Source organism: Rhinolophus sinicus, linkage group LG12 (genome assembly GCF_036562045.2).
Source record: "Rhinolophus sinicus isolate RSC01 linkage group LG12, ASM3656204v1, whole genome shotgun sequence".
In the NCBI taxonomy this organism is placed as follows: domain Eukaryota; kingdom Metazoa; phylum Chordata; class Mammalia; order Chiroptera; family Rhinolophidae; genus Rhinolophus; species Rhinolophus sinicus.
Window position 1 is genome coordinate 40,907,346 of NC_133761.1, and position 22,452 is coordinate 40,929,797.

A 22,452-nucleotide genomic window follows, 5' to 3' on the forward strand; every position below is an offset into this window, starting at 1 on the left:
CAGTGTTCCTTCCGTTAATTTACAAGAACCTTTTAAGAGCTATCATTGGCTAGTGCTACCTCAGGGAATGGCTAGTAGCCCTACATTATGTCAAAAACTTGTATCAGCTGCAATAAAACCTACCCGAAGGACATTTCCAGATATTTACATCATCCACTACACGGATGACATACTTCTTGCCCACTCTTGTGAACCAAAGTTGCTTGCTGCTTTTGCTCATTTACAAGAAAAGCTCCACAATTATGGGCTAGTTATAGCCCCAGAAAAAATTCAGCAAGTGCCTCCTTACTCTTATCTGGGATATTGTTTAATGCCTCAGGCCATTGTGCCTCAAAAAATACAAATCCGGCGAGATTGTTTAAAAACGTTAAATGATTTCCAAAAGCTACTGGGAGACATTAACTGGATTAGACCTCAGTTGCGGTTGACAACCGGTGAATTACAACCTTTGTTTAAAATATTACGTGGGGAAGCTGATCCTACTTCTCCCCGCGAGATAACACGGGAAGAGGCTTTGCTTGTATTTCTCCAGGTCCGGAAGAAAAACCTTTGTGAATTCCTGGTCGGTGTTAAACCATACCATGAGCGACAGCCCACAGAAGAGAAGACATCTGTAGATACCCATCCACGCCCCCTACTGTTCCATTCTTGTGTTTACACCTTATGTCTCTCTGTCTGGTCCCCAAAGATGGTTTGCAGCCAAAGACGGGTAAGATATCTCACGGGAGATACAACCTAAGCCGGGCGGAACCGAGTGGGGACCCCCAATGAGCTGCCTTAGAAGATCCAAAAAGGAGCCTTTCCTCCCCTTCCCCCTGCCTGGCAAAAGCCATTGCTGTCTCTGGCTTTCCTCTCTCACCTGATTGTGAGAGAAGTCATGAGGGCAATGAAGATCAGTTGTCTCCACTTATCTCAACAGAACTGTTACAATATGGGTGACTTGACCCTGAGAAGGTAAGACATCATGGGACTTTATGCTTCGGCTGTTAACAGACAAAGGGTGATTGGAATAAACATTTTTCTGCTATGAGGTACGAGTCTCACAGACCGTGTAAGAAAAAAATGTTACTCTTGATCTTATCCAGTTTCATAAAGAGGTCTTGACACTGCAAGAGACCTCTCCTTTAAACACCGATATAGCTGATACTCTCAACAAACTTGTCTCTAGTTTTCACAATGTATTGCCATCATACTCTTCAATGCTTCAAATTATGCCCCCCTCCCCTTGTAATTCCGCCTGTTGTGATCCTCCTGATACTATGTTTCCTCCCCTGCATCACAGAAGCTGTGATGGGGATAGTCACAGATATTTATGGAGAAATTCACAAAATAAGGCTCCACATGGCTAATAAACCAAAAGCCACTGCCCCTGTCTAACCCCGAAGGAGATCGGTAGCCAATGACGGGTAATGATCAGTGGATGTCTTACAACCTAAGACAGGAGTCGATCGCTTTGATGAAGGATATCCAATGACGGGTAAGTGAGAATGTCTGTACTGACCACCTAAGCCAGGCACGATCTCAAAAAATAAAAAAGGGGGAATTGCGGGGAGCTGGAGCATCAAGCGTTAAGAAAATGTAACTACAAGCAGAGGTTGGGAGGATGGCTGAGGGGAACTCCGATAAGCATAAAGAACAAACAGAAACAGACACCTGCTGTTCTGGGAATGGGACAATCTCAAAAGGTCTAAAGACAGTCAGGGCCAAACTTTGGAAAAACATAACTAATCTGTACTTGCTGCCTCAGCCGCTTTATGTAACCTTCCTGTTTCTGTCTGTACAAAAGAATGCTGAAAAATCAAGCAGGCGCAGCAGTCTAGTCAGAACTGCTCGCCCTCCCGATCCCATCTTTGTCTCTTGTCTATTTTCTTCTCAATCCTCACTCCCCACTTCAGGAACCGTTCGTCTCGTCGGCAGGCTCCGACATGGTGGTCTCTCCTGGAGCCCGAGGGCGTGCGGGGTGTTGGGGTGCTGCTCTCTCCGTCCCCTGGTTTGTCCCGGCTCTTTTTCCCCTGTGTGTCGGGGCCACTGCGGCCGGCGGGAACCGAGGGCTCCTGGCTCTTGTGGGAGACGGGAGGGGCAGCCGCGCGCGCGCGAGGTGCCTGCCAGCAGAGACAGAGGCCCCCGGTGGGGCGGGGCGGGTGGGCATCCCGTTTGCCGGAGGACACGCCTATCCTGTGTCTCGGGGCCCAGGTGCAGGCACAGGGATGGTCGTCCCCTGGGCTCGGGCCGAGGTGCAAAGGACCGGCACGTCCTGGGATGGAGAAAGCCTGGTGGAGGCCTGCGCCGGCAGGCAGCCCTGGGCTTGGGCTTTGGGGGCGGCGGGGGCGGGGAGCGGGAGGGAGCGCGGCGATGGCAGCGGCGGCGACGGCGGCGACCGCGGCTCGGCGAAGGGCTGCGGGCTGTCGGCCTGCGGGAGCGAAGAGGACTGAGAAGAGGGTGTGGGGGGGAGCCGGGGCCGACGGGCCTGGCGTGCGGCCCGGGCTGCGAGCTTGTAGTGCCGGGCGGCTGACCCGCCGCTGGCCAGGGGTACCTTCGGCTGGCTGGGCGGCAGAAGAGGGGCAAGGGGCGCCAGGGGTTCGGAGGGAGCCACGCCGGGGCGGCGGCGCAAAAGGAGAGGCGAGCAAAAGCCTACAGCACCCGGTATTCCCAGGCGGTCTCCCATCCAAGTACTAACCAGGCCCGACCCTGCTTAGCTTCCGAGATCAGACGAGATCGGGCGCGTTCAGGGTGGTATGGCCGTAGACGCTGGGACCCGGCTGCCGGCGCCCCAAGAGCCTGCTCCCGGCCTGCCTCGTGAGCGTGCGCCGTGCTGCTGGGCCGCTCGGGTGGCGAGCATCTCCTCGCGGGCCGGCTCCGCCGGCGCCGCGCCTCCCGCCTGCTCCCCGCCTCCCCCGGACGCCGCCGGCGTGGGCGGCGGGCTACTCTTGGCCCGCAGCGAGGCCCCTCCGCGCCACCCGTGGCTCCACGGGCCTCTGTCACTTCCCTGACGGTGACAGAAGTCTCGGCGCCCTGGCATCCTGGGACTCCCCGGGCCCCGTACGGCTTACACCCCGCCCCCCCCAACCCCGCTCACCCCCACCCCCAGCCCCACCACCCCAGACCCGCCTGGCTGCTCTGCGGTCCCCCGCTCGTGGCAAGCGAGGGGGTCGCAGGGTCCTCTCAGGCCCCTCCGGCCCTAGGCACGCGCGGCCCTGGCCCTGGCACTGGCCGGCCCCACCGACTGGCCCAAAGCCACGGGGAGCCACCCGTGCCACCAGGGTGCAGCGGCTCCAGTCTGCCGTCACCCTTCGTCACACAGCCTTCCGTCCGGGCCCTCGCCCCTCCTCAGCGACCAGCGTCCCGCCCGATCTCCGGTCCCTTCACTGGCTACACGTCACCTCTCCTGACCCAGGGAGGTGAGAGAGAGGATGAGAGAAGGCCAGAGACGGAGCAAGAGAGAGGCGGAGAGAGACAGGCGGGGACTGTGGCGACAGAGTCCCAGAGAGCCGTTTCCAGGCTCTGGGCCTCGCGTGGAGGGGTGCTGCCTCGGGTGGTGCACGGTCATCAGCTGTGACCGCTTGGCCGTCAGCTGTTGCCAGTTGGCCATAGGCCACCGGTACAGCTGCGGTGGCCAAGCTAGGAAGCGCGGATGGTGGACTGCAAATTGCAGAGGGGCGCGGATTGCAGTTGGCCGGCTTGGCGTGTCGGTCGGTTGGTGGGTCGGTTGGTTGGCAGAGAAGCGGCCGGCAGGTTGGGGATCGTGCGGCTCCGGCTTGCTGTGTCTCCGAGCCAGCCGCCCGTGAGAAATGGTGCTATGAGACCCCTATCCATGGCTCCCTTGGTGTTCCTTCTTGGCCTCGCCATAACCTGCATTCTTGTGTGGGCAGAGGGTCTAGAGTCCCCGCAGGACAGGGACCGACAGACAGATCGGGAGGAGGAGTAAGAGGGAGCGAGGTGGAAAAATACACGTATATGTACATGTATGTATCTAGACATACAGAGAGATGGACAGAGACAGAGACAGAGGGGGCTGGCTCGCAGGGAGGCAGCTCCTGAGCGAGAGCCAGAGCCCAACAGGCATGTCACAGAGCCAGACAGACAGGGGGTGGGAGTTGAGGGGGAGGGACGCACAGGCTGGGACACGGACTGGGACAGACGCACTGAGGCTGTTTTGAGGTGGCAGCTTCTCCACCGAAGTGTGGTCGTGCCCGGGGCTGGGCTCAGCTAAGGAGGCAGTGCCCGGGCTTTGGCAGTCACCCTTGAAGCCCCCGGGGCGGGTAGCCAGGGTCTCCGGAGTGCCGGTGGGCTCCGAGCCCCGCCCAGGAACCTGCCCGCGGGAGGAGAGTGGCAGCCCCCAGGCACCCTGGTTGTGAGGGTTGTGTGCCTGCGTGCCTGCTCTTCCCCTTGTGGTGGTGTGGGGAGCTGGAGCATCAAGGGTTAAGAAAATGTAACTACAAGCAGAGGTTGGGAGGATGGCTGAGGGGAACTCCGATAAGCATAAAGAACAAACAGAAACAGACACCTGCTGTTCTGGGAATGGGACAATCTCAAAAGGTCTAAAGACAGTCAGGGCCAAACTTTGGAGAAACATAACTAATCTGTACTTGCTGCCTCAGCCGCTTTATGTAACCTTCTTGTTTCTGTCTGTATAAAAGAATGCTGAAAAATCAAGCAGGCGCAGCAGTCCAGTCAGAACTGCTCGCCCTCCCGATCCCATCTTTGTCTCTTGTCCAATTTTTTCTCTCAATCCTCACTCCCCACTTCAGGAACCGTTCGTCTCGTCGGCAGGCTCCGACAAGTGGCGCCCGAACAGGGACCTGACTACTGGGGAATCAGTGAAGGACTCCGCTTGCAAACGAGACGCGTCGAATAAGGTTAGTGAAAGCGGTGAGATACCATAGTCGGGAGTAAAATAAAATGGGACAGGGTAACAGTAAAAGGCTGTTTACTCACATGTTAAGGAGCATGCTAAAAGCTAGAGGAGTTAAAACCAGTGAAGCACAGTTGCTTCGATTTTTAGAATTTGTAGTACAAATATGTCCCTGGTTCCCCGAAGAAGGGACTTTAAACTTAGAAACTTGGGAAAAGGTGAGAGAGCGTTTACAGGGATATTATGATGCTCGTGGACCCTCTGAAGTACCAGTAGATACTTTTTCCTTATGGAATTTGGTTAGGGATGTGATCGATCCTAGACACGAGGGAATCAGATACTCTGAGAATGATCAACCCAAACTGGATCCCCCTGGGAAGCAGAGGTGCAAAGATTACAAGCTGCACTCACTTCCCTCTCTGTTCAAATGCAATTAGTCCAGGCTCAACAGACTGGGCCTTTATTAGAATCTCAATCAGAATAGAAGCCTGGGTTACAATGAAGCTCTCCTCCAAGTGTAGTTGCAGGGCTAGATCCACTGCCCGAGGCCCCTATCAACCGAAAAAGATTCAAGCCGCCAAGCTGCTAGTACAGGAGCAACTTAAAAAGGGACACATTGCCCCCTCCAATTCTCCCGGGAATTCTCCCATTTTTGTTATTAAAAAAAAAAAAATAATAAAAAAATCTGGTAGATAGAGATTATGACAAGATTTAGAAAAAGTTAATAAAACCATGAAATGAAGGGGAGCCTTACAGACAGGCTTGCCCGGTCCTGCAGCCACACCAAAACACACATGTAAAATTGTTTTGGACTTAAAAGATTGTTTTTATACTATACCTTTAAATCCTGATGACTGCCCTGGATTTGCTTTCAGTGTTCCTTCCGTTAATTTACAAGAACCTTTTAAGAGCTATCATTGGCTAGTGCTACCTCAGGGAATGGCTAGTAGCCCTACATTATGTCAAAAACTTGTATCAGCTGCAATAAAACCTACCCGAAGGACATTTCCAGATATTTACATCATCCACTACACGGATGACATACTTCTTGCCCACTCTTGTGAACCAAAGTTGCTTGCTGCTTTTGCTCATTTACAAGAAAAGCTCCACAATTATGGGCTAGTTATAGCCCCAGAAAAAATTCAGCAAGTGCCTCCTTACTCTTATCTGGGATATTGTTTAATGCCTCAGGCCATTGTGCCTCAAAAAAATACAAATCCGGCGAGATTGTTTAAAAACGTTAAATGATTTCCAAAAGCTACTGGGAGGCATTAACTGGATTAGACCTCAGTTGCGGTTGACAACCGGTGAATTACAACCTTTGTTTAAAATATTACGTGGGGAAGCTGATCCTACTTCTCCCCGCGAGATAACACGGGGAAGAGGCTTTGCTTGTATTTCTCCAGGTCCGGAAGAAAAACCTTTGTGAATTCCTGGTCGGTGTTAAACCATACCATGAGCGACAGCCCACAGAAGAGAAGACATCTGTAGATACCCATCCACGCCCCTACTGTTCCATTCTTGTGTTTACACCTTATGTCTCTCTGTCTGGTCCCCCAAAGATGGTTTGCAGCCAAAGACGGGTAAGATATCTCACGGGAGATACAACCTAAGCCGGGCGGAACCGAGTGGGGACCCCCAATGAGCTGCCTTAGAAGATCCAAAAAGGAGCCTTTCCTCCCCTTCCCCCTGCCTGGCAAAAGCCATTGCTGTCTCTGGCTTTCCTCTCTCACCTGATTGTGAGAGAAGTCATGAGGGCAATGAAGATCAGTTCTCTCCACTTATCTCAACAGAACTGTTACAATATGGGTGACTTGACCCTGAGAAGGTAAGACATCATGGGACTTTATGCTTCGGCTGTTAACAGACAAAGGGTGATTGGAATAAACATTTTTCTGCTATGAGGTACGAGTCTCACAGACCGTGTAAGAAAAAAATGTTACTCTTGATCTTATCCAGTTTCATAAAGAGGTCTTGACACTGCAAGAGACCTCTCCTTTAAACACCGATATAGCTGATACTCTCAACAAACTTGTCTCTAGTTTTCACAATGTATTGCCATCATACTCTTCAATGCTTCAAATTATGCCCCCCTCCCCTTGTAATTCCGCCTGTTGTGATCCTCCTGATACTATGTTTCCTCCCCTGCATCACAGAAGCTGTGATGGGGATAGTCACAGATATTTATGGAGAAATTCACAAAATAAGGCTCCACATGGCTAATAAACCAAAAGCCACTGCCCCTGTCTAACCCCGAAGGAGATCGGTAGCCAATGACGGGTAATGATCAGTGGATGTCTTACAACCTAAGACAGGAGTCGATCGCTTTGATGAAGGATATCCAATGACGGGTAAGTGAGAATGTCTGTACTGACCACCTAAGCCAGGCACGATCTCAAAAAATAAAAAAAGGGGGAATTGCGGGGAGCTGGAGCATCAAGCGTTAAGAAAATGTAACTACAAGCAGAGGTTGGGAGGATGGCTGAGGGGAACTCCGATAAGCATAAAGAACAAACAGAAACAGACACCTGCTGTTCTGGGAATGGGACAATCTCAAAAGGTCTAAAGACAGTCAGGGCCAAACTTTGGAAAAACATAACTAATCTGTACTTGCTGCCTCAGCCGCTTTATGTAACCTTCTTGTTTCTGTCTGTATAAAAGCATGCTGAAAAATCAAGCAGGCGCAGCAGTCTAGTCAGAACCGCTCGCCCTCCCGATCCCATCTTTGTCTCTTGTCCAATTTTTTCTCAATCCTCACTCCCCACTTCAGGAACCGTTCGTCTCGTCGGCAGGCTCCGACATGGTGGTCTCTCCTGGAGTCCGAGGGCGTGCGGGGTGTTGGGGTGCTGCTCCCTCCGTCCCCTGGTTTGTCCCGGCTCTTTTTCCCCTGTGTGTCGGGGCCACCGCGGCCGGCGGGAACGGAGGGCTCCTGGCTCTTGTGGGAGACGGGAGGGGGCGCGCAGGGGTATGGGGTGAGGTGCCTGCCAGTGGAGACAGAGGCCTCCAGTGGGGCGGGGCGGGTGGGCGTTTCGTTTGCCCGAGGACACGCTGATCCTTTGTCTCGGGGCCCAGGTGCAGGCACAGGGATGGTCGTCCCCTGGGCTCGGGCCGAGGTGCAAAGGACCGGCACGTCCTGGGATGGAGAAAGCCTGGTGGAGGCCTGCGCCGGCAGGCAGCCCTGGGCTTGGGCTTTGGGGGCGGCGGGGGCGGGGAGCGGGAGGGAGCGCGGCGATGGCAGCGGCGGCGGCGGCGGCGACCGCGGCTCGGAGAAGGCCTGCGGGCTGTCGGCCTGCGGGAGCGAAGAGGACTGAGAAGAGGGTGTGGGGGGGAGCCGGGGCCGACGGGCCTGGCGTGCGGCCCGGGCTGCGAGCTTGTAGTGCCGGGCGGCTGACCCGCCGCTGGCCAGGGGGACCTTCGGCGGGCTGGGCGGCTGCAGAGGGGCAAGGGGCGCCAGGTGTTCGGAGGGAGCCACGCCGGGGCGGCGGCGCAAAAGGAGAGGCGAGCAAAAGCCTACAGCACCCGGTATTCCCAGGCGGTCTCCCATCCAGGTACTAACCAGGCCCGACCCTGCTTAGCTTCCGAGATCAGACGAGATCGGGCGCGTTCAGGGTGGTATGGCCGTAGACGCTGGGACCCGGCTCCCGGCGCCCCAAGAGCCTGCTCCCGGCCTGCCTCGTGAGCGCGCGCCATGCAGCTGGGTCGCTCGGGTGGCGAGCGTCTCCTCGCGGGCCGGCTCCGCCGGCGCTGCGCCCTCCGCCTGCTCACTCCCCACTTCAGGAACCTTTCCTCTCGTGTGCAGGCTCTGACAGAAAGTAAATTACAATTCTACATAACAACATGAAAACCGGACCATAAAAGCAGAAAGACATACATTTAATAGAGGCCAAGCTCCATGCAGACCCAAGTTCACTCAAGGAGGTGAAGCTCCTCGCCTTGGGAGCATTCGGCATGTTATGTGAAAACTACATTAGTAGTTATTGGTCCTTGGGTGATGTGAGTAACTTGAAATGTGTTAATAGACAAAGGAGAGTTTTTAATATGATTATCCAGGTCCTCGACAAAATACAAAACATAATAAGCAAAACAGGGTGGAATTGACATAAACCACATACATCAATGAAGCAAAATGGAGCTTAAAATTAAACCTACGTGAATGGCACTGAAAACAATAAACAGCTACTCGTAGTACAATGACACTAAACCCTATCTTGCTTCACATAACAAATACCAGTGTTCCACACCAAGTCCTGCCTCTCCTCTGTCCGCTGGAGCTCAACATCCCCCTTCAACGACTCAGCAGATTTTGTGCACAGGAAGTTCCTCCTTACCTTTTCCTCCCTTGTCCAGTATTTCTCTGGGAAATACTGAAAGAAGCAGGTACAGAAGGACGTCGATGCTGTCCCCAGAGCAGCAGTGTCTCCACGGCAAATACCGAGGTAAGCAAAGCTCTCAAAACAAACTACACCTCAGTTCGTGGGTAAACATTCTGGCGCCTCTCGCTCTCCCTTCTTGCTCTCCCGTGAATATGGTCCCTGGCTCTCACGCAGGGCTCTTGACCCTGCATCTCGCCGGATTTGGGTTAGGGTTAGGGTTAGGGTTACAGTTTACGGTTTAGATAAAATATATGGTGATGGAAGGAGAACTGATTCTGGGTGGTGAACACACAATGTGATTTATAGATGATGTAATACAGAATTATACATCTGAAACTTATGTAACTTTACTAACAATTGTCACCCAATAAATTTTAATTAAAAAAAGTTTAGGGCTAGGGTTTAGTGTTTAGTGTTAGGGTTTGTGGTTGGTTTTGGGGTTTGGTTTAGGAGTTCAGTTCGAGTTCGGGGTTCATGTTTGTGTTCGGGGTTCAGGGGTTCAAGGTTTGTGGTTCATGGGTTCCTGGTTTGTGTTTGGGTTTTGGGGTTTGGGTTCAGTTTTGGGGTTCGGGTTTGCATTCGGGATTGTGTTCAGTTCGAGGTTCAGGGTACAGAGGTTTGGGTTTCAGAGGTTCAGGGTTCAGGTTTCATGATTTGGTTTTCAGGGTTTAAGTTCGGTTTCGGGGTTTGCCTTCATGTTTCAGTTCTGGGTTTTGGGTACATGGATTTAGGGTTCCGGGGTTCTGGGTTAGGTTTCGGTTTTGGGCTTTGGGGTTTGGGTTTAGATTCAGGGTTTGTGTTCTGTTTCAAGATTTAGAGGGCAGAGTTCAGAAGTTCAAGGTTAGGGGTATGAGTTTCAGGGTTCTGGTTCGATTTTGGGGTTCAGTTTCAGGGTTTGGGTTCCGTGTTCACATTCAGATTTAGGTTTCGGGTACAGAGTTCAGGGAATCAGGATTAGAGGTTTGGGTTTAGAGATTCGGGTTCTGTTTCAGTGTTTGGTTAGAGGGTAAGGGTTAAAGTTGGGGTTAGGGTTTTTGGGTTTTATAGTTTTAGGGTTAGGGTTAGGGTTAGGGTGGTTAGGGTTAGTGTTATCACATGCCTGTGTGCTAAGTGACATATTTTTCACACCTGTGTGATAAGTGACATTTTTTTATGTCTGTGTGATGACTGACATATTTCACGCCTGTGTAATGAGTGAGACACATTTCACTCCTGTGTGATGAATGAGACATATTTCACGGCCGTGTGGTTGGTGTGACATATTTCATGCCCATGCGATGAGTGAGACATATTTCACTCCCATGTGATGACATAAATCATGACCATGTGATAGGTGTGACATTTCACGTCTGGGTATTGGGTGGGACTTATTTCATGCTGGTGTGGTGGGTGGGAACATTTCGTACTGGTGAGGTGGGTGGGACTTATTTGGCGCTGATAGTGTGCGTGGGACTTATTTAGCGGCCAGGTGCTGGGTGGGACTTATTTTGCACCCAGGTGCTGGGTGGGACTCATTTGGTGCCTGTCCTTGGTGGGACTTATTTGGCCCCCTTTATTCATGTTCCTTTTTCGTTGCTCTTTTCAGCAAATGAGTAGCTTAAGTAAACAGTTCTGTATGTTGAGTTCATTGCCACTTAGAAACCAGCAAAGTCAGTTTCCTGCAACAACTCTGAACTTGTCCCTGAGCTTGGACTATAGCCATGCCCTCAGGTGACAGGCGACCTCCACTGTGAGGGCTTCAGCTCCTGAGGCTTCAGCTCCTGAGTCCGTTCAGGCCCTGGACCCTCCTGCTTGTACCTGGCACATCCCTGGGGTGAGACTCTGGCTGAGAACGTTCCAGAGTTTGCAGTTCTAGATGTTAGAAGGCTTTTCTGTGTGTTGGGTAGAAACTTCTCCATCTAACCTGTTCCACTTGTTGGGTTTTTGTCAAGCCCAGGAATGTGTGTACGTGGCAGCATTTGAAGTATTTGAAAAACACCCCTCTGCATGTCTTGTAAGAATTCAGGTGATGAAGATGAGAAGTCGACATTTCTTCCTCCGGCAGGTGGTGTGGTTTGGGGTCCTGTGGGGACAGAGTCCCAGAGAGCAGTTTCCAGGCTCTTGGCCTCACGTGGAAAGATGCTGGTTTGGCTATTAGATGGCCATCAGCAGTAATCCGATGGCCATCCACTGTAGCTGGGTGGCCATCAGTTGTACCCAGTTATCCATTAGCCACTAATATAAGTGCCGTGGCTACGCTAGGGAGTTGATAGGTTGGTTTGTTGGCGGATTGCAGCTAGTAAGTGGAGTGGGTTGGTTGGCAGAGAAGTGGAGGGCAGATTGCCGATCATGTGGCTCCTGCTTCCTGTGTCTCCAACCCAGACGCCATCGAGAATACACTGGTATGACTCCCCTTTCTATGGCTCCGTGGGTGTTCCTTTTTGGCCTCACCATATCCTCAGTTCTTATGTGGGGAGCAGGACCTGAGATCCCGCATGGCACCCTGCATGACAGTACAACTTTCAAAATATTACCTTTTGAGGAAATCTGATTTTTCAGTATGTAAAACAAGCTACTTCAAAATGCTGGCATTTTGAGTTTTACTACAATTTCTTAGCTCTCCTTTTTTTGGGTGGGGGGGTACTAAAATACCAAACACAATTTTTTTCTGTTTTATTCTTTAAATTAACTCCACTATTCATTTGCATTTCTGTTCTTAAATATAATAGAATGATAAATTTATATGTGAACATATTCACATCAAAATATACAAGAATAAGTTACATTTATATGCATTTCTGTTTAATCTAAAGGTTGCCCTTTTAAAAGAGCCTCCCCCAAGGTTTATATCTGTAGAGCTAAAAGAAACTGCTGTAATATAAAATATTATCAATGCATCTTTCAGATGCTAAATAACTCATCATACAAATGAAAGAAAAAAGGGAATACAAAATTTTCAGTGTTGTGCATATTAACAACATATCAATAAAGAAATTTAACTATAAGTTATCATACCAGCTTCTTCAGAACAGTAGTTCTCAACTGGAAGTGATTTTTGCCCCATGGGACATTTGGTAACATCTAGAAACATGTTTTTGTTGTCATGATGGGGGTAGAGGAATGCTTACTGGCATATGATGCGTAGAGGCCAAGGATATTGCTAGACATCCTACGATGCCCAAGACAGTCTCCTAAAGTGAAAAAGTACCCGTCCCAATGTGTCAATAGTGTCACAGTTAAAAACTCTGTTCTAGAGGAAGAAAATAAATTAAATTCCAAACCCCATGTAATTTATTAAGTAGAGACAATAAAACAATTGAAGAAGATAGTAACATACATAACAATCGACAGATCCTAATAGTACCACTTCCAGTTTACATTCCCACCAGCAGTATACAAGGGTTCCCTCTTCTCCATATCCTTGTCAGCCAGTATTTATCTATCGTCTTTTTGATAATAGACATTGTAAAAGGTGTGAGGTGATATCTCATTTTAGTAATGGTGATTAATTTCCCTGATGATTAATGATATTGAGCCTTTCGTATACATATTAACCATCTTTATATTTTCTTTAGAAATATGTCTATTCAATTTCTATGCCCATTTTTTAATTGAGTTATTTGGTTTTTGCAATTGAGTTGTATGAGTTCCATATATATATATATATATATATATATATATATATATATATATATATATTTTTTTTTTTTTTTTTTTGGATGTTAACCCCTTATTAGATGAGTGGTTTGCAAATATTTTCTCCCATGCCATAGATTTTTTTTTTCATTTTGTTGATAATTTCCTTTGTTCTGCAAAAGCTTTTTAGTTTGAAGTAGTCCCACTTGTTTATTATTGCTTTTGTTACTTGTGCTTTTGGTGCTAAATCCAAAATATCATGCCATGACCAATGTCAAGGAGCTTATCCCCTATGTTTCTTCTAGGATATTTACAGTTTCAGTTCTTACATTCTTTAGTCTATTTTGAGTTGGGTTTGTGTGTAGTGTAAGGAAGAGGTCCCATTTTGTTCTTTGCATGTGAATATCTAGTTTTCCCAGCACTATTTATTGAAGAGGCTATCTTTTCCCCATTGTGTATTCCTATTTGCCCTTGTCAAAATTTAATTGACCATGTATGCCTGGGTTTATTTCTAGGCCCTCTGTTCTGGCCCATTGATCTATGTGTCTGTTTTTATGCCAATATCATACTATTTTGATTTCTGTAGCTTTGTAATATAGTTTGAAATCTGGCCCCATGTTATCTTATACCGCATATAATCATATCTAGAATTGGGTTTTCAAATGCAAATAAGTGAATAATGAGAAAATTGAAACAGGATTAAAGCAAGCACAGTCAAGAGTCACGGAGAAGGATGAGATAGCCATGGGAGGAGGGGTTTGGAGTACAATGTTAGAAGATGAGTCCATTGAGCCAACGAGAAATTGGCTTTAATGACTTTTTACATGGTTCTGCAGACATAGGAAGAGATGTGTCTTGAGGATGTTAGGATGTAGACTGAGACTGAATACAAAGTAAAGAAGTAGGGCAGATACCCAGCATTTTTCAAAAGCACATTTAGTAGGCAGGATTTCATAGGTATCACTAGATAGAGGCTTTGCTTAGAGAAATCTTTGAGTAGGTGCATATGTAGAAACTGAGAATAAAGGTCCTAAACAACCACATGAGGATTCCTGTGACCTGAGGTAGAAAAAAAAGAGGAATCCAACTTGGACAAGAACAAAGATGACTGACACCACACTGGCTAAAACTTTTAACCAGATTCTACTCAATGACTTGTGGAAATTTAGTAGAAAAAACCTTTACAATAGGGATCATTGGTAAGGTCATAGAATCTCAGTCCACGCATTCAATTATTCAAGAACTATATCAAATTTATGTAAACTAATTTAATTACGATTCTGAACCCATTGATCATGCTGATAGACAATTCAACCCAATTACACTTGGGGCTTCTTTTTCACTGCAAGGTTGTACAGAAGTACAGGTGTTGCGTCCAGCACAACACAGGCAGTGAGTGAACGAGAAAGGGTGGCTAAGGGTTAAGAAAGAAACTGAAATCAAGAAAGTTATGAAACAGGGGGCCAAGAATCTCACAACCTCAAAGGACTGAGAGCCCCAAATTGGGCCTCCTTGTGGCTTTTATTGATGCACACACAAGGAAGTAACATCGTTTTCTCCACGGTCTGTGAATTTCACACATTATACTACAAAACTGATTCGAACACCTTGCCTGCAAGCAGCGGAACCATCAGTTTCAGGATGTACCTCCCTAAGGGACAAAACCTTTATGCTGAAACTTACTGATATGAATAGATGGAGAACTGATGTTATCACATCATTGAATCTCTTCCCAAGCAAGTTGTGGGAAGAAATGCAGCCACAAAGGCAGAAGCTCTCCTTAGCTGTGGGAAAGTGGGGGTCTGTGCCCAACTCTATCAACCTCGTGGGTTCTCCTGTTGGTCCCCACATGGCTGCGCATGGCTTGGGTTGTCCTCCCCGCCCCCCCTCCCCGGGAATCTTACCCGTCATTGGCTGACCAGCCATCCCCTGGGGCCAAACAGGGAGACATAAGGTGTAAGCACAAAGGTGAAGCAAAGTCCCTGAAAGGATTAGTCTCACAGACTCTCCTTTCTTTAGGGAACAGACAGATAGGCTGCTGTGTGACAACATACAGATAGGCCCCTTGGTCGTTAGCAATCAATCTGTACTGACAATCATTCTCCCAGTTGGCCTGCTCCTCTGACCTCTGCTGCATCCATGCCACATTCAGGACATGGGAACCATCAGGGACAATGGGAAGGAACCCCAGTTGTAATGGCCTACTGTCACTCGGTGATGCCAACAAGAAAAAAAATAAACCATTCCTGAACACACAAATATCTATCCCCTTCCCAATCTCTGGGAACTTTTCCGACCTCTCTGTGTGCTCAGTAGCCTTCTCCCTCTATCATTTCCTCTTCAAAAGTCTTAGCCTTTGGGGGTCCAGTTTTGTTCTTTTGCTTGTGGATATCCAGTTTTCCCTACATGATTTATTAAAGAAACTATCCTTCTTCGCTTTTGTCAAAGAGGAGTCTTTTAGTTCAGGACCTTCTGCTTTCAGTCTTCCTGAATTCCTAAGGCAAGATATCACCAACGTTAGCAACCTATTTAAATTGGAGAGAAAGGAAAGCTAGAGGGAGAACACACACTCAGTATTTTAGTAGATTGTCCTTTTACACATAGTTTATTTATTTATAATTTCAGTATCTCAGCTGTAACTTCAGTATGTGAGCTCCACCTAGTGGGAAATGCAGATATAATCACATCAGTATTCAAATCTCAGTGTTCAATTACATATCCGCTAGACAATGGCAAGTTCAAAACTCAGGATAGGACAGCACCATGGAAAAGCACTGCCCCTGCCTGGCAGACTACTTCCTCCAGTTCCAGCACCACCATCACTATAACAGTGTCAGCACAGATTTCCCAGGTAACAAGGGGAGAGATGGTCAAATTGCCCCAAATCAGAACCTATACTTCCTATACTGAGGCTCTATTGTTAGATCACCAGGCCCCATTTTCCTTTTCTCTGCAAACTAGGTTTTATTGGAGCCCTCTTAACCATCAAATTGTCTGAATCTCATTGATCACTTTTTGTCCCCTTTTTTCGTGACCTCTGTATACATTAGAGATGCAAATGGATAGTTGGGATTGAGGCACCACCAGAGTTGCTGAGCCACAGCACATTAAGTTCTCATTTAAAGAACCTCTTAGAGTGTTGTTGCATCGATCTGCCTTACAATTAAATCACCCAAAGTAGAAAACTTCATGTAAGAAGTAGCCATTACAGAAGGTTATTTCAGTAGTTTATTTTTGTCAGTTGGCTGGTTATTCCCCTTTACTACCTACCTTGTCCCAGATTCCTTCTTAGCCCTTCTAAGTGCCTTATTTTATAATCCATGGTGCTGAGTCCTGTGCATTGCATCTTGCCAGCTGGCTCCCATTTGTATTCAGCCGATTGGAAACATCAGTAAATGAGAGGGTGTGAGGAGCAAGAGATTCCCTATGTTCTTTGAGATATGTTCACGGCAGTGTTTTGCATCCCTCCACTACTCTAGTTTCTGTCTCTGTCTATGGACTCCAGCTTTCACTGGCCTAGTGAAGGTGTCTCTGTGTTGCTAGTCTCTAAATTCCTCAATGTCTTTGTTGATTTCCTTAATCTTGCCGTAATTCCTTAAATCCTATGTCCATTAAAGTCTCCTATCATCTGAGTTTGATTCTATTTCTTTCTGGGACTCTGATTGTTACAATGGATATTCTACATGTTACACATATTGGGTTTTTTATCACTTCATTCATGTTGTAATTTAGTCTTCTCAAGCTAGCTAGCAGATGAAATTCTCCATAAACAGCACTGATCAGATGAGGACTAAGCAAGAAGATAACTCACTGCTAATCACCACCAAAAACATTACAGTTGCTACAGCTTAGTGGTGAAAGGGTTAGCTTCCATATTACTAAAATGAATAAGGAACAGGAATAACAAGATCTCCTCGATACTTTCTACAATATAGAACGTTCACTAATGCCAATAAGTTGAATTAATCTTAGCACTAGATCATTTTGTATGAGCAGTCATTTCCGCTGCTGATGTGTTTGTCATATCACTGTGTTATTTGCAGTGTATGGCAGGGCTGGTGATTTATTAGACAGTTTACAGCACCAATAGGTTATGCTGAGTTCAGCAGGGTTACCCAGCAAAAAGAAATATTGTATGAGGGCAGTATTTGTTCGATACAAAGACATCTAAGCATATTTCTCCCTTATTTAAATTTGCTCATGGAAACCATTTCTCAGATAAACTCATGTTCATAGATAAGTGAACAGTCAATGTGTTTTCAATGTGCTACTGCATTCCAACCGAGTTCCAAAAACATGGGAACCGTGTTTTCATAAATAAAAAGTGACAGGCCATGTCATGCCCTCCTCTTTAAATCCTCTCCCCAGGAGTGTGTGTGTGGTGGGGAAGGCTTAGATTCACACTGGCAGGGGAATTGACTATTGATAGGATGTTTGACAGTTTGTGAATGAACGTTTCAGCACAGAACACAAAGGTCATGTTCACTCGAAATTCAGCGGATTTCATTTGATTTGGCCAGTTAATTAGAAATATAGTGCTTGCAAAAGTAAATCAAGTAAAACAGAACCACACCACAAGAAATCCATATGCTATTTAATACTCAATCATGTTCTCCCCGGTTCTTCCGCGGTTCTGCTGCCGCCGGGCCCAGTGAGCGAGCGAGCGTACTTACTCCCGGGGAAAGCCACCCGTTCTCTAGGAGGCTAGGGTTGGCGTCGTGCCAGCCCGCGAGTGTGCGCTTATCTGCGTGCCAATCTAGTGACATTAAACCAGAAACCGCTGGAGGCCATTTTGAATGAAACGGAAACATTTATTGAAGGGTATGCAACAGAGGTGGGCGTTAGATGGGGCGGGTGAGATAGCGGATGCTGACCGAGGGAGGCTCCACCTGCTCTTCTGAGGCCTTGGGGGCAAACTCGAAGTCCGGGACAGACGAGAAGGTCTCGGTGTAGGATCCCCAAGATCTGCAGTCCGTCATTCACCTTTCTGCCTCCCAACCAACCAATCAATGCAGACTGGAAGTTACATCAGTAGCCAATTGGCCAACCAGTTACAGCTGACGGCCAACCAATCACAATTGATGGTCATTCACCGCTGGAGCCAGCACCTCCCCATGCAAGGCCAAGAGCCTGGAAACTGCTCTCTGGGATTCTGTCCCCACAGTGTCCTCCAACCAGCCTGGAAAATGACCATCAGCCATATCTGTTTGAGTCAATCATTGTTCTTTATTGCAGTTATTGAGATCAACATTGTCAACATTGGTGAGATTACAGGCAGAACACTGGCCCTCCGGCCCCCCCCCCCCCCCCCCCCGCCCAGAATATGATGAACTGCGCATAGCTTTTTATACTCTGGGCGTGGGATATTTACATCAATTACAGCAAAGGGATTTCTGCCAACTTTTGGCTTTTCAAAAACTGGCAAATTCTCTACAAATTTGACCCCCAGAAAGCATTCTGTAGTTTTCTGCCCCGTGCTCCAGACAAATATTGACATCCTGATTCATTTTCTCACAAATTTTACACAGAAAGAGCATTTTATCGAGCCCCAAGTGTTTAGAACACTTTGATTTGTACCTGAGAGCAAAATGGATAAGATCGTCTGTCTCGGACGAGTGTGAATCTCCAGCTGAGACCCACGCCCGCTTCTCCGGACTTTTATACTCTTCCGGGGTGGGCCTTTTGGAGGAGACTGCCTTCCTCACAAAAAACTCGTGAGACCGATGCTCGTTGGTGGTGGCCCAGGCGAAAAAGTCTTTGACCTCCCGCTTAGTCACTTCCCTAAAGTCTGGCTCCAAACGGTAAGTCAGTTCCAACTTGAACATGCGGTCCTGTAACGGCTGTTGGTGTTCAAAGGTCTTCGAGTTTCCGTCAGTGACCACGCACATGTTGGTGTTGGAGGTGATGATGACCGGTGTGGGTTCAGTCTGCTGCAAGGCTTGCATTTCTGGTCCACTCACACTGCCGAGCCCCCAGGATGGCCTTGGCCGACTCCATGACCTTGGCCGTCATCTTGCCCTCCTCCCACAAAATCACTGTCTTGTCCACACAATCATGAAGAGAAAGTTCTTGCTGGTCCAGTTGACACGCCCATAAAAGGGCACAGCATGGGCAATAGCCACCGCAATGTTGGTCTTGCCCGTGGGCGCAGGTGCAAAGAGCCAGACGGTGTTCCGCTTGCCCAACTTTCTTCGGCACCAGCCCAGCACCACTGAGCCGGCGTAGGCCGGGTCGTAGCCGTTGAGGTGAAAGATGCGGTGGACGCGGTTGTCCTCGATGCTCTGGCGATGCAGACCCGAGACCAGGTAGTCCGAGGCCGTCTTGGTCAGGCTCACGATTTTGCTGGCGTTGTCCAGAGCCGACTTGATTTGCGAGCGGGCATTGCCCGTCGCGTTGTAAGAGATACAGGCTTCCTGGTTCTCCTGAATCCATTGCTCTCTGACGTAATGCCGTTCTCCACCAGCCAGTTAACGAGCTCCATGTACTGGTGAGTAGCGCGACTCCGGTACACTGGGTCTCCCGAGGTCCTCGAGGACGAGGAGTTTTGTCGTCTGCACTCTCGAGCAAGCTGGCCACGGTCTCTGCCAGGAGCTCCTTCCTCCACGAGCTGTTTGCGGCTCCTGGAGGTTGAGGGCGGCCCGCTGGAGATTAGTCCACGCCCACTGAAGTTCGGGCTGCTGCTTCGGCAGCAAATAAGACGGGATGTAGCCCTCGTTTCACACGTGATTGGGTCCCCCAACTCGCGTTTTTGAAATGCTCAGCCAATCAGGAATGCGCGGGATGACGCCGCGGTAAATTTGACTCACCAACCGTTCCTCAATCTGCGCCAGGTACCGGCCTAGCACCATGCTCTTGATGCCATTGGTATCAATGAGCACGTGCAGGGGGTGGTAAATTTGCCCGTGCTCAAACTGGATAACGTACCTGGGGTCGGTACTCGTTCAGGAACTCGTGCTGCAGCTTCTCTGGTGTATAGCCTTGGTACACCGGAAGAGTTACACAACTCCTTTGGTACGGAATCCAAATTTTAAATAAATTAATGTAGCTTACTTAAAAAAAAAACTGGATGTTATAAATAGTTTGTAAATGTCTTTAATAATTTACAGACAGCATAAACTTAGGAGTAAAAGGAAAAATGTTGAGGCATGATTCTTCGAGATATCTAAAATTTATCCTCTGTGTCCTATTTAAATCAAATTCATACTAAATTCTGAGACTTTTCAAATAAGTGATTGTGTCGCCTCCATTGCTATAAGGATTTTTTTCATTTATAAGCTAATTATATGCAACGTCTTAGGCAAATATTTGCCTCATTACCTAGACCTGGCATCTACAAATATATTTTAAAGATACCCGCCATCTCAAGTAGAAAATATAGTTGGGGGCCTCACTATCTTTCTATTATACTTCATTGAATTTATAGTAAATATACAACTCTTGATTAAAGAGATTTAGCTCCAGTAAATCCTTAAAGAGCATAAAAGTAAAAGCTGAAATAAAACTTCAGAATTAAATAAAAATTATTTTGTAATCTAGATAATTTCAGAATTTATTTTTACAGATGGAAAAGCTAATTTAAGTCATTACATAATCAGATTATATATTACCATGCTAGACACTAAAGTACCACCACTCAGAAACATATAAAGTACCACCACTCAGAAAGCTGTCCTTACCGGGGTAGATATATGGCACATATCCCACAACAATTATTGAATATCGGTAATTATATGACTGGGATTTGATAGCATATTGCTGTGAGGTGATGTCTTAGTTTAGGTTTTTAAGCCATGCCTTCACATCCCTGATTCAGTTATGACACCCCTTCTCCCCTAACACACTTCCCAGAGTTCCAAAGCCTTTCCAGCATTGCTCATCTCTCCTGACTTCTCTAGTGAAAATCAGCCCTCTTTATGACACTGCTGCTTTTCCAAAGTCCCAGCTCAAAGATCTTATAGCAGTATTTTGATCAAGCAGGGTGAGACTGTAACAATGCAAAACACTCCTACACTGAGCATTAACTTCCAAAATAGAATGAGAAAAATTTTCTTCCACATTTTTGTTCTTTTTTTTTTTTTATTTCCTATAGCTGACAATTGCTAGCTGGGCATTACTAAAAATTTATATTTAATACTCTTCTAACAATAGCTTGAATTATAAATTGAATTCATTTAAAAATTTTTATTTTATAATGAACAGCAAAAAAAAAAAATGAGTAAGGCCCCTGTTATAGAATAGCTAACACATAATTATTTAACTTCATTCTCACACCAGATCATCTAGATGAAACTGAATCTTAAATCGGTTTGGAAATTTGACCATGGTTTTAGAGCTCAAAAATGGCAGGGCATGGATTCAAATCCAATCTCTCAATGAAAAGCCTGGGATTGTTTCTACAACTCATTGAGTTGGGGTTTAGGTTTTTATCCTACTAGGCTGGGGAGTAGACTGAAAGCCAGGACCCAGGTAGTCATGGCAAAGCTGGAAGTCATAGCTTTCTTCATGGCCTTCCCTCAAGGGTTATGTGCTCACAGTCACCATGAAAAAATGACGACATAAAATATAAATATATTCAGAACAATATAGTCAAATTGTTCTTAGGAAAGAATAAAGTCAACAACTCTGAATACGGTATGTGAGTTTATACCTAGAGAAATGACACAGAAGGCTTTAGATTTTGTTGTTAAGCTGGAGTAAAAGTAGCCAATCAATACTGAACACCTGAAAGCAATAGGAAGTGATTAGTCTCACCTGTGATTCCTTGGGCTTAAAATAACCTCAGAATAAGTTTCCAATCCTAAAGAAGGGGAACAAGAAAACATGTCTGTGCCTAAGATATAAAAGGGGTCAAAATTACATAGTTGGAAGGCTAATATTTCCAAATAATGCGAATTTTATTAGAAAATAGTTATGTATTATTCATATAGTGAATATTTCGATTTTCCTACATATCTAAATATTAACTGAAATTAGAAAAGTTAATACTTGATATGAGAATTTGCTGGATTTTAGTTAAAACTTCCAATATGATTTGATAGAAAAGAGTATTTTTATACACTGTATAAATTGTACTCACAGGGACATAAATGTGCATTATGAAATTATTTTCATATTTTTCCAAAAAAAGCAAAATTCCCAATGTTAATTTTAGAAAAAAAAAGTGTATTCGTTCAGTTTACCAATAATTATAAACATACTATAAACTATGAGGAGTACTATGTACGTAAATTAAATTTAAATGAATTTTTTAAATGTAATTACATTTCCTGATACAAGAGCAAGAATCATCAATTTTATTTGTGAAACTCAGATGCCACCTATTGTTTAGAAAAATAAATACATCATCTTTGTTAGAATTTTATTTTTACTAACAATTTGCATGTCTGGAGAAATATGAACATTTATACATAAAACAGAGGCTGGCTCTTCAACTGTATAGAATAGAGGATTCCAGGACATAAAATCATTAAATGAAGCTCTCTGAAATTGATGTTAGGTGAGAAAGAGTAAACTGTCTTTAAGTATCCATACTTTCAGAGGAGTACATTTTGCCCTATGTTGTGCAGGAGACCCTGCTCGCTGCGCCATTTGTCGTGCGGGGCGGCCTGCGGG

The 22,452-nt window shown here is 46.8% G+C and overlaps 1 long non-coding RNA gene and 2 other non-coding genes across 3 annotated transcripts in view; all 3 read right to left on the reverse strand.

Annotated features, from left to right (window-relative positions):
• The window catches only part of LOC141567879 (uncharacterized), a 191,633-nt gene that overhangs the window by 12,834 nt on the left and 156,347 nt on the right, over window positions 1–22,452 (reverse strand). The window lies entirely within an intron of this gene.
• Window positions 2,629–2,747, reverse strand: LOC141567956 (5S ribosomal RNA). The gene has a single exon (XR_012491001.1). It is a non-coding gene; the product is annotated as a 5S ribosomal RNA (ribosomal RNA).
• On the reverse strand, window positions 8,360–8,478 carry LOC141567977 (5S ribosomal RNA). The gene has a single exon (XR_012491012.1). It is a non-coding gene; the product is annotated as a 5S ribosomal RNA (ribosomal RNA).